Source organism: Protopterus annectens, chromosome 12.part0, assembly GCF_019279795.1.
Source record: "Protopterus annectens isolate FY-2018-M chromosome 12.part0, PAN1.0, whole genome shotgun sequence".
Classification (NCBI taxonomy): Eukaryota; Metazoa; Chordata; order Ceratodontiformes; family Protopteridae; genus Protopterus; species Protopterus annectens.
Window position 1 is genome coordinate 420,118,719 of NC_056746.1, and position 13,160 is coordinate 420,131,878.

At 35.1% G+C, this 13,160-nt stretch overlaps 1 protein-coding gene across 1 annotated transcript in view; it reads left to right on the forward strand.

The window, feature by feature from the left end:
* Positions 1–13,160, forward strand: part of UNKL (unk like zinc finger) — a 2,026,838-nt gene that overhangs the window by 1,535,672 nt on the left and 478,006 nt on the right. The window lies entirely within an intron of this gene.

A 13,160-nucleotide genomic window follows, 5' to 3' on the forward strand; every position in this document is an offset into this window, starting at 1 on the left:
CATTAATTTCTACATTACATCTCTTACATAGATTATCTTTATTATTTATTTTATTCATCATCAAAGGTGTATAAAAAGATCTATGTAAAAATTTCCATGTATAAAGTCTCCAGACAATGGAAGACGTAGTTCTATAGGCAGATTCCAATATATATTGTTTATCTTGTTGATTTGGTGGGTCCCCATTAATAGAAGTGAAATAATTCCAGTATGTATCTACACTGTAAAAAGTTTCTTGTCTGATAATTTTATGTATGTATGAAAGTTTACCTTTATCAGAAACTTTATGTTGTAAATTTAATATCAAGTAATCAATCAGTGTTGGAATAGATTCTTTAACTGTTATAGACATTAGATCTATTTTATTAATGAGATGTTGTCTAAAGGTCTGAACCTCTAACCAGCAAGTTTCTCTTAGATCAAATTCTTGTTTTAAGAGATCTAGATTTTTAACTTTATTATCAGATATCAACTGATACCAGTACTTTAGATCATTATCTATAGCTAAATGAGTTCCTTCAGAAGTAGATGACAAAAGCATACCCTGAGTATACATTATAGGGAATATAATAAAATTCCATTCCCTATACTTAGGGTGCATGAATATAAAGTTACGATGGCTAATAATAATATTTAATGGGTAACAAACCATATGTTTAGGTGTAATAGGTGAAGTACAAAATTCCTTTAGTAACCATAACATGGAGTTATTTACAATCATATTTTTATGTGTTAAGGAGATTTTTATGAAGTGCATACTAATTAGCTCCCAGTAATCTTTCCATTTTGCGACATATGACTGATCTATTAATAAAGTAATAACTTTTACAATAGAAGAGATAGTATATAAATTAAAGTCTGGAAAAGAAATACCCCCTTGAGACCAGCTATTAGTATGTTTCTTTAATGCAATCCTAGGTCTATTAGGTGCCCATAGGAAATTTAACATTAGTGTATTCAGTTTCTTGATAATTATTTTTGTAGGTGGAAGTATTATTGATTGTATTAAGTATAAAATATTGGGGAATATTATCATTTTAATAATTGTAAGTCTCTCCTCCATAGTAAAAACATATTATTCCAGGTATTAAAAAGATTTTGTATATTAAGAAAACAGGTATTATAATTATTATATATAATAGATTTAATATCTTTAGATAGTATTATACCTAAATAAGTTATCTGACCTGAATTGGGTACATATTTAGTAAAATCACTAATGAGAATATTTTTTCGTGTATATATAGGTAGTATTTTAGTTTTTTCTTCATTGAATATTAAACCAGAAATACTTTTAAAATTCATCATTTTATCAAATAGAGATTGCATAGAAGAATTAGATCCTGCTGATGTAATTAGAACATCATCTGCAAAAAGTTGAATTTTGGATGTTGTATTTTCATCTATTTCAAAACCTTCTGTGTCAGTACTGTTTCTGATCATATTAGCCCAAGGCTCCATTACTAAAGTGAATAATAGTGGAGAAAGTGGACATCCTTGTTTTGTACCTTTAAAAATGGGTATTTTTTGTGAAACATATGTTCCTACCTTAATATAAGCCAATGTTCCTTTGTATAAATGCTCAATTAGATTTACAAATGCATCTGAGAAGTTTGTGCACTTCAGTAAGGTAAACAGATAGTCCCAACTTACTGAATCAAATGCTGAACTTCTATCAACACTAATAAGTGTTAAATCTTTCTTTTTCCTATTTGCAAAATCAATTAATGTTAAAGTTCTTCTTATATTATCAAAAGTATTTCTATTTACAATGAAGCCTGTCTGATCTATATCTATAATGCCGGGGATGATTGTCTTCAATCTATCAGCAAAAATACTCATAAACATTTTATAATCAACATTAAGTAATGAGATGGGCCGATATGAAGTACATCTAGTTGGATCTTTATTAGGTTTTAAAATTGGCGAATTAAATGTATATTGCCAAGATGGGGGGGGGGGTTATTAACTCAGTTTGGGTCAGAATAAAAACCTTATGTATTAATGAATATGTACTTTTAGAAAGGATTTTATATATCTCTGGTATAATACCATCATTACCCGGTGCTTTGTTTGATTTAAGCTTATTTATTTGTGTAATAACCTCTGTATATGAAATACTTTTGTACAATAGTTTAATATGTTGTTTATTAAGCTTTTTATTCATGTTTGTGGTTATAAACTCCTTTATTTTATCTTTAGGTTCCATGTTAATGTTATTATGGTTAATCTTGTGAAAGTGATTTCTAAATTCATCTAGTATTTCTGGTATACTAGAAACATTCTTCTTTTTCTTTAGAGAAAAGATTTCTTTGATATGGTTTTGTTTATTCAACCTTTTTGTTTTATTTTTAAGTCTGTGTAAGTATTTGGGGCTTATTGAATAAGACAAAAACTTGTATTTCTCTAAAATTATTTTAACTTTATGAGTTAAAATTTCTTTGTATTTCTCATTTAGTTTGTTTATTTCTTCAATAACTTTCTTGTCCATAATATTTTCTTTATTATTATGTTTATAAGAGTCTAATTTACTTTGAATATCTAACAATTCCTTATCCCAAGATTTCCTTTTATTATTATACCATCTGATACTTTGTCCATATAGATATGATTTTAAGGCATCCCAAACATAGACAATGGAGACTTCAGGAGTATTATTTATGTCTAAAAAATGTTTTACTTCTGAAAGTATATATTCTTTATAGTCTTTTAGTTGAGTTAAGTATGCTGGTATCCTTTTGATCTGAACATTATGAGTATTTTTATCATGAATTCAAAAACAATTGAATTATGATCAGATATAGGACATGAAATGATTTTGGAATTAATTAAATCTGTTACCATCTGGTTAGAAATAAAGACCCTATCTATTTTTGAATAAGTTTTGTATCTGTTAGAAAAAAAGATGTATGGTAATGATTTTGAATCTATCTGATTATTAATATCATTCAAATGATAAGAATTAGCAAAATCATTTAAATGTTTTGCATTAGATGTAATTCTTCTTTTTCCTATAGTGGTAGTATCACTTTCATGTAGTATACAATTAGTCACCAGCTAAAATAATATCTCCTATAGAGAATGATATGATCTTATCAAGATGATGTTTCACTGTATTAATACCAATTCCAGGTATCCAATATACATTAATTAAAGTGCAAGTCTTCCCATTAATTTGTATTGTAACCATACAAAACATTCCTTTGACATCCTGATAAGACTTAATGGTTTTAGGAATGGGCATACTTTTATTCCATAAAATAGCCACTCCTCTTTTTTTCTGAGTGTGCTCTGAACTAACCAATACTGTATATTTGTCTGTGGCTAGTTTATCAATATCTTTTTTCAAGAGATGGGTTTCTTGCAGGAAGACTAAGTTGGCCTTATGTAAATTAATGTATCTTATTAGGCTTGCCCTTTTACACGGATTATTCAATCCATTAATGTTTAAAGAAATTATTTTTAAAGATGTCATTTGGCATTTTTAAAACTTAAGAATCTTATGATCAAAATAACAAATAACAACATAAGTAATGTTACATCTCCTCCTTTAGGTATACCTTTAAATATAGCTGTATTTATTGAATCTCTTATGGGATTTTGTATAGGATTCAATTTTGTTTGTAGTGACAATGAGTGTACAAAATATATTGTGGATGTCAAAACTATATACATATAACAATGAACAAGTGAAAATAATGTAAGGATTAAACCTTGCATCCAGCCTGGAGTTAAAAACTCCAACTTAGAGTAGTATTTACCACTCAAGTTAACCCCCTACCCTAAGCAGCAGTACCTCAGCTACCACCTTATCAATTTAATACTGGTTATATTTAACTTAAATTAACAGCTTTCATTATCTAGCAAGACAAAACTACACATTTGATAAAACAGCATCATATAAACTAAAATAAACTTTTTTTTAAAAACTATTCATACTACTATATACATCTATGTAATATAATACACTTGTATTCAAATAGCATTCAAATAATCTTGATATTAGGAACCAAGAGGAGAGAGAGAAATAAAAGACGTGAAAGAGGGAGAGAGAGTGAAAGAAAGAGAGAGAGAAAAAAAAAAAAGGAAGGCATATTTACATATTAATTTATTCAAAGTATGTAAAAATAAGTTCTAACATTCATTTAAATCAAAAACTTTGGATAATATGGTTCAGACATTACATATATTAAGATGCATCTATTTTCTGTCATGTAAATGCAGTCAACAGCTTCCAAAAAAACCTTGAATTGCTTGTATATGAGCATTTTACTCATACTCATTATTGTCAATAGAATAAAATATTATATTTATAGAAATTGTTATAAATCATACTGCATAGTTATGCAAATTCTCAGAAACACTTGCATTATTGTAAAAAAGCCATCTGTATTTTGTATGTCTATACTACTGCTTTAAAATATAACACATGACAATTTCTTCCAGAATAGAGTTATAAAGTTATTTATGCTTGTCAATCAGATGAATTAAATGAGTTATAGTAATGTATATGTTTGGAACATAAGTTTTAACACAGATTAGTATGCTGCAGTCAAGTAGATTTTCAAAAACACTTGAATAAATGTTTCATTTTCTATGCCTTCTAAAATAAGACATTTACTTACTACAAGAAACTGCATCATTTAAAATCATTATAACTGACATATTTTATGAATTATAACATAGATATTTAAGTAATTATATAAAATAACTCACATTGAAATGTTAAAGAGTTCATTTTCCTTCACATAGTCGCATTTGCATCAGTTCTACTTCCTGGTAGAGTGTTCTTCCTGAATCTGCAATGTGTCAGTGTGATATCTAGGTCAGAGGTCAAATTGACTGCTTTCAGCTTCTCTGTGAGAATTCTGAGAGTTGAAGCTTTTAAAACAACTCGAGGACACTGTTCATGAGGCAGCACACATCCCAGATTGTCTCACTTAACATTTTGGCGGGAAACTTGTTAAAAACTAATGACAAACATTCATTTAGCAGTGTAAATGCATCTAAACATGTCAAAACCTTCGCAATGTATTTTACAGGTTATTACAGCCTCTATGTAAGTGAAATTAAGCCCAAAGTTATTAATAAGTAATAAAACTCAATATTTTTGTCCCAATTCAATTTTTATGCAAATCTTATTATTTACTGTGTCTATATGATCAAAAGCATTTCTATATATTAATATGAAGAAAAAAAAATAGAGAAAGAATAAAGAAAAGAAAAAAAGAGTAGAAAATAAGAGTGTAAAGCAGAAATAAAAAAAATGTAAGAGAAAGCTATAAGAAGTATATACAATGGAATATTACTTACTGTTTATATTAATAGAGTTAAAATAAAACATATTATTTGCTGTTATTTAGTTCTAATTATTATTAGTTAAAGCATGACAGATTATTTACAAACAAGCATAAGCAGTATAATCAAGAAAGTATAATTAGGAATAGCATTTGAAGAACATATAAACTTTTTACAAGGAATAAATATGTTATTATTCTATTAATCATATTTTCATTACTCTTCTCTCCCTGCCCTCCCCCACGCTTTACCCACTACATAATCTAAATAGAATGTCATTGTTTAAACAAAGAAAAGGAGAAAAAAAAGAGAAAAAAATGTATCAAATTACTGACCTTACTTCTCTTTTTCAGAAAGAGAAACAAATTGAATAATAGCTTGTTATTAGTTCCTCAGATATTTTGACTGGTTATGAAACAAAACATTTCTTTGCACACAGAGAATAACTTTGATTAAATCTTTTTCAGAATATTTGTGGCTTTCTGGAAATGCAGGAACTATATTTAAAAAGATTAATAATGAAGTAAAATGATGAGAGAGAAAAAAGAAAAAAAAAACATAGAACAAATCATTTGTTTTTTAGTCTCCTTCTTCTTCTCTGAAGTCTTCCACGAAGTTTCAGTTGCCAGTCTCTTTAATGAAGGACTAGCCCATTCCATTTCCTCTATTTTATCCAAAATCTTATTTTTGGGGGTAAACAGTAAAGCAGAGTCTAAGTCATCAAAAATTTTAGGACCATCAGGAAGGAGGATTTTTAGCTTGGCAGGAAACAGAAGGTATGTTTTAAACTGTGCTTTTTTAAGCTCCCTTATTAGTGGCAGAAAAACTTTTCTTTTAGCTATTACCAAGGAAGAATAGTCATTGACAAAACGCACAGTTGTCTCATTAATCTTAACAGGAGCTTTAGCCCAAGCAGATTTAAGAACCATCTCTTTATCAAAAGATGATAGAAATCTAACTATAACTGATCTAGGATAGTTTTTGTTAGAGTTAGTATTAGCTATAGATCTATGTTGCTCTTTCGATACCAAAAGAGAATGCTTCTGGTAAGTCTAAAGTTTTAGGGAGCCATGTTGTTAAAAAAGAAGTAATATTGTTACCTTCAATATTTTCTGGCAGTCCAAAAATCCTAATGTTATTGCGCCTAGATCTATTTTCCAGGACATCCAGCTTTGTTTGTAAATGTGTATTTTGTTTCAGCAGAAACTCAATGTTGATTTCCTCTTCTTGGATTCTATTTTCCATGTCATTCACAGCTTCTTCTATGCCTGTCATCTGGATCTTCTGTTGTTGCAGGTCTTTTTGTTGCAGGTCTATATGTAACAAGTCTATTTGTTTTGTAGTTTTTTCTATGAAGGTATCTATTTTAGTATCCATTTTATCCATCTTAGCAGTAAGTTGCTGGATTATAGTTATCAGAGACTGAAGTTCTTTCTTGATGCTGGAGTCTTGAGAATTTGTCTTACTGGAACTCATTTCAGACTGATAAACTGACAGGAAAATTTCCAAAGTGATTTCTGACAGGAATATTGTTAAAATTTCCTTTCTTTTTAGATATAGTTCAAGAACTATATAAAACAAACATATTTAGAAAGAAAATTACTTCAAAAATTAATTTTTTAAGTAATTAGTTCCTGTCAGTGTAATGAAATTGGTGGAGCTGAAGAAATCTGCTGCTATCCTGTGTTCATCCTTGGCCACGCCCCCCCTAAAAAAAAAAAAAAAAAACTAGCATGTCTTAAGTAACAAATATTATATCCACAAGTAATAGCAGCATTGCGTATACTGGGCGTCCCTCTGGATTCTCATTGTTAAGGTCAAATGCTTGCATCCCCTCCACAAAACTATATCAACTCATGTCTTTTCTTCCAAATTTCTACAGGAATGCCATTCATGAACTCCCCTGTTATGTGATCATACTTTACCATTTTTATGTCGCATATTCCATCCGTGGCTATCAGTTTTGAGCATATTTTTTCCTCTAACCTTTGCATAATTAAGTCGTTCATAATTTTTTCCATTTCTGCTTTTTGTTTCCCCATTCCTTTGGTTTATTCTTCTTTTTATTAAAAAAAAAAATGGAAATGTCTCTAATACCTTTATATGATCTCTGGTTATTTTTCTTGTCATAGCTTCCAAAGTTTGATGCAACTCTTTCTAATTTCTATCGTCCAAGTCATGCTAAACTTTTTGCACTCAAACTTGTTACTAAAAGATACTCAAGAGCAACCCTTCTAAGCTCACTTTTTATCCAAGTACTCCCTGATGTTCCCTTTAGTTCTCTACACTTGCTCCTCCTCTTCTTTGAGATTCTCCTTGGTCTTCCATACTTTAACTTTTGTCAACCTTTCTAAGTAATTTCTCTTATTTCTTTCCCATTCCTTTCTCTCTCATATCAACCATTTTCATTTTATCTTGCTCCCGATCCATTATCCCTTCTGAAGAAATGTCATAATTCTGTAATAACTCAAGTCATATACTGTACCCATTTCTTAAATTCTTTTCTTAACAAAGAGTAGGAAAGTGCCAGTGCCTTATTTTTACATCAGTATTCTGCATGTTTGTCTTTATTGTGCGTGTGTGATTTGATATAGTTATACTAAGTCTCAAAGCTTTCAGTTAAATACACATGTTCCTGTGAGAATTTTTTTATCTAGGTTAGGCCAGTTGTTGCATCTTATATATGTACACATACTTGGGGAATAATATGTAAATTCTGTCAGAGTTTCTGCTACTACATTCACATATTCCATAAAAATATTTTTGTATGCTTCTTCAGAAATCCACCCTCTTTTGTTAAGTTTTCCCTTCCTACTCACCATGATAATCCAGTCCTTGGCCATAAATAATATTCCCTGATGATAGCTTAATGTTCTTCGTGTTTCACTGTTGCAGTCATTACACTTGGGTTAGCCTGCTGGCAGGCTACCCTCAGTCGGCCTGAATTCCAAAGTCTAGGTCCAGCGACGGTTGCTGTCGCCTCTTCCCTGACATCAGTGTGCCAGGGGTATAAAAGATGCAGCCGATGCCATTTTCTTCAGTCTTTCTTGCCGCGCGGTGCCCGAAGCATAAGCAGTTCGCAAGTGCCAGTCGGCCGACCCCTGAGATTTTCGTGTTCGAATTTCAGATCCGAAGTCTTCATTAAAAGCTAAGTACCCCGTTGGGGAAACTTTTTTCTTGCTCCAGACCAATGTCAGAAAAAGTTAATTGTATTTCTTGTGGGAAGCAAATACTCATAAGGACTTTCAGTCTTACTGTATTCCTTTGCTAGGCCCTGACCACGACGTTGCTAGTTGTCAGTTTTGTGCTAGATTTAACCAACGCACTATTAAGAGTCGGTACGATTTTGCATTACACTACCTTGGCAGAAGATTTAATTATATGATGTCGTCGGATAGCCATCCGACTACCGGAATTCACAAGAAACGCAAAGAAAAAGAAAAGGACAGGCATCCAAGGTCCAAAACCGATGACGAGGCTTCTTTTAAGCCAGTCGCCGATTCTCAGTGAGGCGCCTTCGCAGCCCCTGACGCCCACTACTTTATACCCGCAGGCTGTTACTGACTCCCACGTGAAGTCGACTAGGTTGCTGGAAGCTCAAGGTATTGGACCTTCGGAAACTATTCCCTCAGATGGATCCGGAGCCTCTGAGCAGGCATCGGCTTCTGAGGGTGTTTTCAGACCTACTCAGTTATACATTAAAACGACTTCAGCTTCAAAGGTAAAAACTAAAGCACCTTTAAACACAAAGAAACAAGTACAACAGCCTCATGTTCAGGCCTCCATGCCCAAAAACCAGATGCTCAAAATGGCCGAAGACTTAATTACTTTGATCAGGGGTTCCCATCCCCCTCCTGATAAAAGGCCTAGGCAAGAGACAGAATATGAATCTTCAGATCAGGTTTCCATTCCATCTGTTTCCTCTTCTGATCAGGAATACTCTCTTCCTCCCTATGAGGATTCTAATGCTGAAGAATCTATCCCATCAGCCTCTCCTCCTGAGAATTACTCTTTTGGGGAAACCTTGCATACCATGAGGGAGCACTTCCAATGGGAGAGCCAAGATTTTTCAGAATCTAAGAAAAGGCTCATAGACTTCCTTTTACTACCACAACACAGACCCCTAGCTATTTCTCCTGTGTTAGACATTGTAGATGATGTATTTTCAGAGTCCAGTCTGACCCCTGACTCCTTACCTCCAGCTCCCGTTAAGCCGGACAGGTACTACAGAGTTCCTGACTCTCATAAATTCCTTTTCAAAAACTCTGCTGCTGACCCAGAAACTATCTCTCAGGGTCCCAAAGGAGTCGAGGCTTCCACTACAAAAAACCCTACCCCCTCTGACAGGGATTCTAGGGCATTGTACAGATGGGGAAAAAGATTTACGCTTCTGCTACCTTGGCTATAAGGGCTTTAAATTGCCAGTTTCATATACTCAGATATCAGCAATATGTTATGTCACTGCTAAAACAGAAAATGTTGATAAATTCTGAATGTGCAGAAAACAAAGAAATGCAGGATTTATTGCATGCAGCTGAACAAGTTGGAAAGCATACTTTGCAATGTGGTTTTGATTCTTTAGAGGCCTCCTGCAAGGGCCGCTGTTACGGGTTCTGTCTTCAGGAGGCTTGCTTGGTTAAAGGAACAAAATCTGCCTGATCATGTCAAAGCAAAATTATTAGATGCTCCATTACAACATGATACCTTGTTTGGTGTTAAAGCAGAAGAGGTGTTAAAGAAAATGGAGGACAAAGCTAAATCTATGCAAACGGTTAAGGGTTTCTTACAGGTATAGCCTCCAAGATTTAGCAGACACTGGTCTACAAAGAATTGGTCCTTTCCAGTGTCAGACAGACCACAAAGGGACAGATACAGACACCCAAGAGGCAGATCCCGGCCCCAAGGTTCGTACAGGTCTAAACAATGGGGTGCTTCTACCTCCAAAAGTGGAGAAGACAAATCACAGCCATACGGGAAACGGTCCCAATGACTTCCCCCTGCCTGCAGCAATCCCTTATCTTCTGGCAGCACCTTTAGGGGGAAAACTAGCACTTTTGTCTCAAAATTGGCACATAATAACCCAGGACAAATGGGTCATAGACATAGTGTCACAAGGCTACAAGTTTCACTTCCATACCCTGCCAAAGACAAACGGTTGGCCAGACCTGCCAAAATATCAATGGACAGAGGCACAAAAGCAAGTCTCATCCCTCATGGACATGAGGGCCATTCAACAACTACCAGAGCAAGAGCAGGGACAAGGATTTTATTCAAGACTGTTCTTGGTACCAAGAAAAGACGAGATCTGGAGATCAATACTGGACCTATCTGTTCTAAACACATATCTGGATATACCAAAATTCAAAATGTTGACTCTACAGCAACTTCTGCCCATGCTGGGCATGAAGGCTTGGCTTGTGACTTTAGACCTAAAAGAGGCATACCTGCATGTCCCAATCAGACAAACATGCAGAAGATACCTCAGATTCAAGGCTGGCTCAATGCACTACCAATTCTCTGCACTGCCCTTTGGCTTATCTACTGCGCCCAGGGTCTTCACAAAGTGCCTGGCACCAGTAATTGCATTCTGCAGACAAAGAGGAATACAAATATATCCTTACTTGGACAACTGCCTCATACAAGCAGAGAACAAGGACATTTTTCTACAGCATCTGACGTTTGTGATAAGACTTTTAACTTGCCTAGGGTACACAGTCAACAAAAAGAAATCTAAGCTAGTACCCTGTCAAGAGATAATATTCCTGGGTGCAAGCTTAAATACAACTGCCCAGATGGCTTATCTCACTCCAGACAAGCAAAGACAACTGACTACCTATTTCAAGGAAATGGCAACAAAGGCCCAGTTATCTGCAAAAAAAATTCTTCAGGCTTTGGGCTTCATGGCATTCTGCATCTTACTAATTCCATATGCAAGACTGCATATGAGGAAAATTCAATGGTACCTAAAAAGTGTTTGGACACAACATTGCTACAGTCTGGAAACAATGATTACTCTAATTCCCTGCCTGCAACAGGAATTTCAATGATGGACAAAGACTTGTCACCAAAACAAGGGACAGCCATTCTCACTACCCCCAGCCAGGCAGAGCCTAACGACGGATGCTTCAGATTATGCCTGGGGGGCACACATGGCAGGAAGAGGCATTCAGGGCACCTGGTCCACAAACCAGAAGCATCTACATATCAATCAAAAAGAGATGCTAGCTTTTCAAAATGCCCTAACAGCCTTCAAGGACTTACTTCATCCAGGACAACTACTGATAGACAGACACCACTTCGGTCATGTGGTACATAAACAAGCAGGGAGGCACTCATTCTTATCCCCTGTGCAGACAAGCCATGGCTTTATGGGACACAGCATTGTCTTACCAAGTTCATCTGCAGGCACAGTTCCTGCCAGGAAAAGAAAATACTCTTGGCAGACGAACTAAGCAGAAACCTCATGGATCCCCATGAGTGGCACCTGAATCCACAAGTCTTCAGCATAATAAAGAAATGGGGACGCCCAGACATAGATCTCTTTGCCTCCCCTCAAAACAATCAACTAAAAAGATTCTGCACAAGGACTTATCACAGACAAGCTTGGAAAGTGGACGCCTTATCTTTCAACTGGACAAACCTATCAGTATATGCCTATCCTCCACTGCCTCTCCTCCCCAAGGTACTCCTAAAGGTCAGGCAGGAGAAACCAGAAATGATTCTGATTGCCCCAGACTGGCCACGCTAGTACTGGTATCTGATCTTAAGGTACTTGTCCCAATGCCCAGCCTGGACGTTACCTCAAATACCTCATCTACTGTCCCAGCAAAACAATCAAATTCTGCACAGCCAACGCAGGACCCTAAACCTGGCAGCATGGCACATAATGTAGCCATACAAACCACACCTCTCATTAAAGCTGTGATGGATGTCATTTTAGAAGCCAGAAGGCCTAGTACTAGAAAATCCTATTCTGGGAAATGGAAGAGATTTTGCGCTTGGAACCAAGCTCAAGGAACTGATACAGCTGTCCCAAATATTCCTCAGATTTTGCGATACTTAACTGAGATGCTAGACAAAGGCCTATCTTTTTCTTCAATTAAAGTCCATGCCTCTGCCATTTCGGCTCATTACAATACAGAACCACCACTTTTTTCTCATCCTTTATTAAGGCAGTACCTCAGAGGAGCCAAAAACTTAAGGCCTCCAAGGAGAACACCAGTACCTGCATGGGACCTCAATTATGTCTTGGAAAAACTCACCTTACCTCCTTTTGAGCCAGCTGCTACTGCGGATATAAAGTTCTTATCTTGGAAAACAGCTCTGCTCCTAGCAAAAACTTATGCAAGACGAGTTTCAGAGCTACAGGCTCTCATGGCTTTGGAACCCTTTATCATTTTTTATCCAGACAGGGTCTCTCTGAGAACAAACCCTACTTTTATGCCTAAGGTGGTATCCAGTGTAGCCCTTAACCAAACAATTAATTTGCCAACTTTTTATCCAAATCCACAGAACAAGGGGGAGAAAATTCTTCATTCTTTGGACGTACACAGACAACTTAGATTCTACTTGGACAAAACTAAAGTCTTCAAAAAGACAGAACAGTTACTAGTGGCATATGCCACAGCATCACAAGGAAAGGCCATCTCCAAGCAGACTATTTCAAAGTGTATAGGTCACTGCATTCGTTTCTGCTACTCACAGCATGGCAAACCAGTGCCTAAGGGCATTAGGCCACATTCAACCAGAGCTGCAGCCACTTCTGCAGCCTTTCTCAGGGGAGTACCAACCAAAGACATTTTAGAGGCTTCTACTTAGAGTTCAGTGCATACCTTTACAAAACATTACAATCTGCCTCTTTA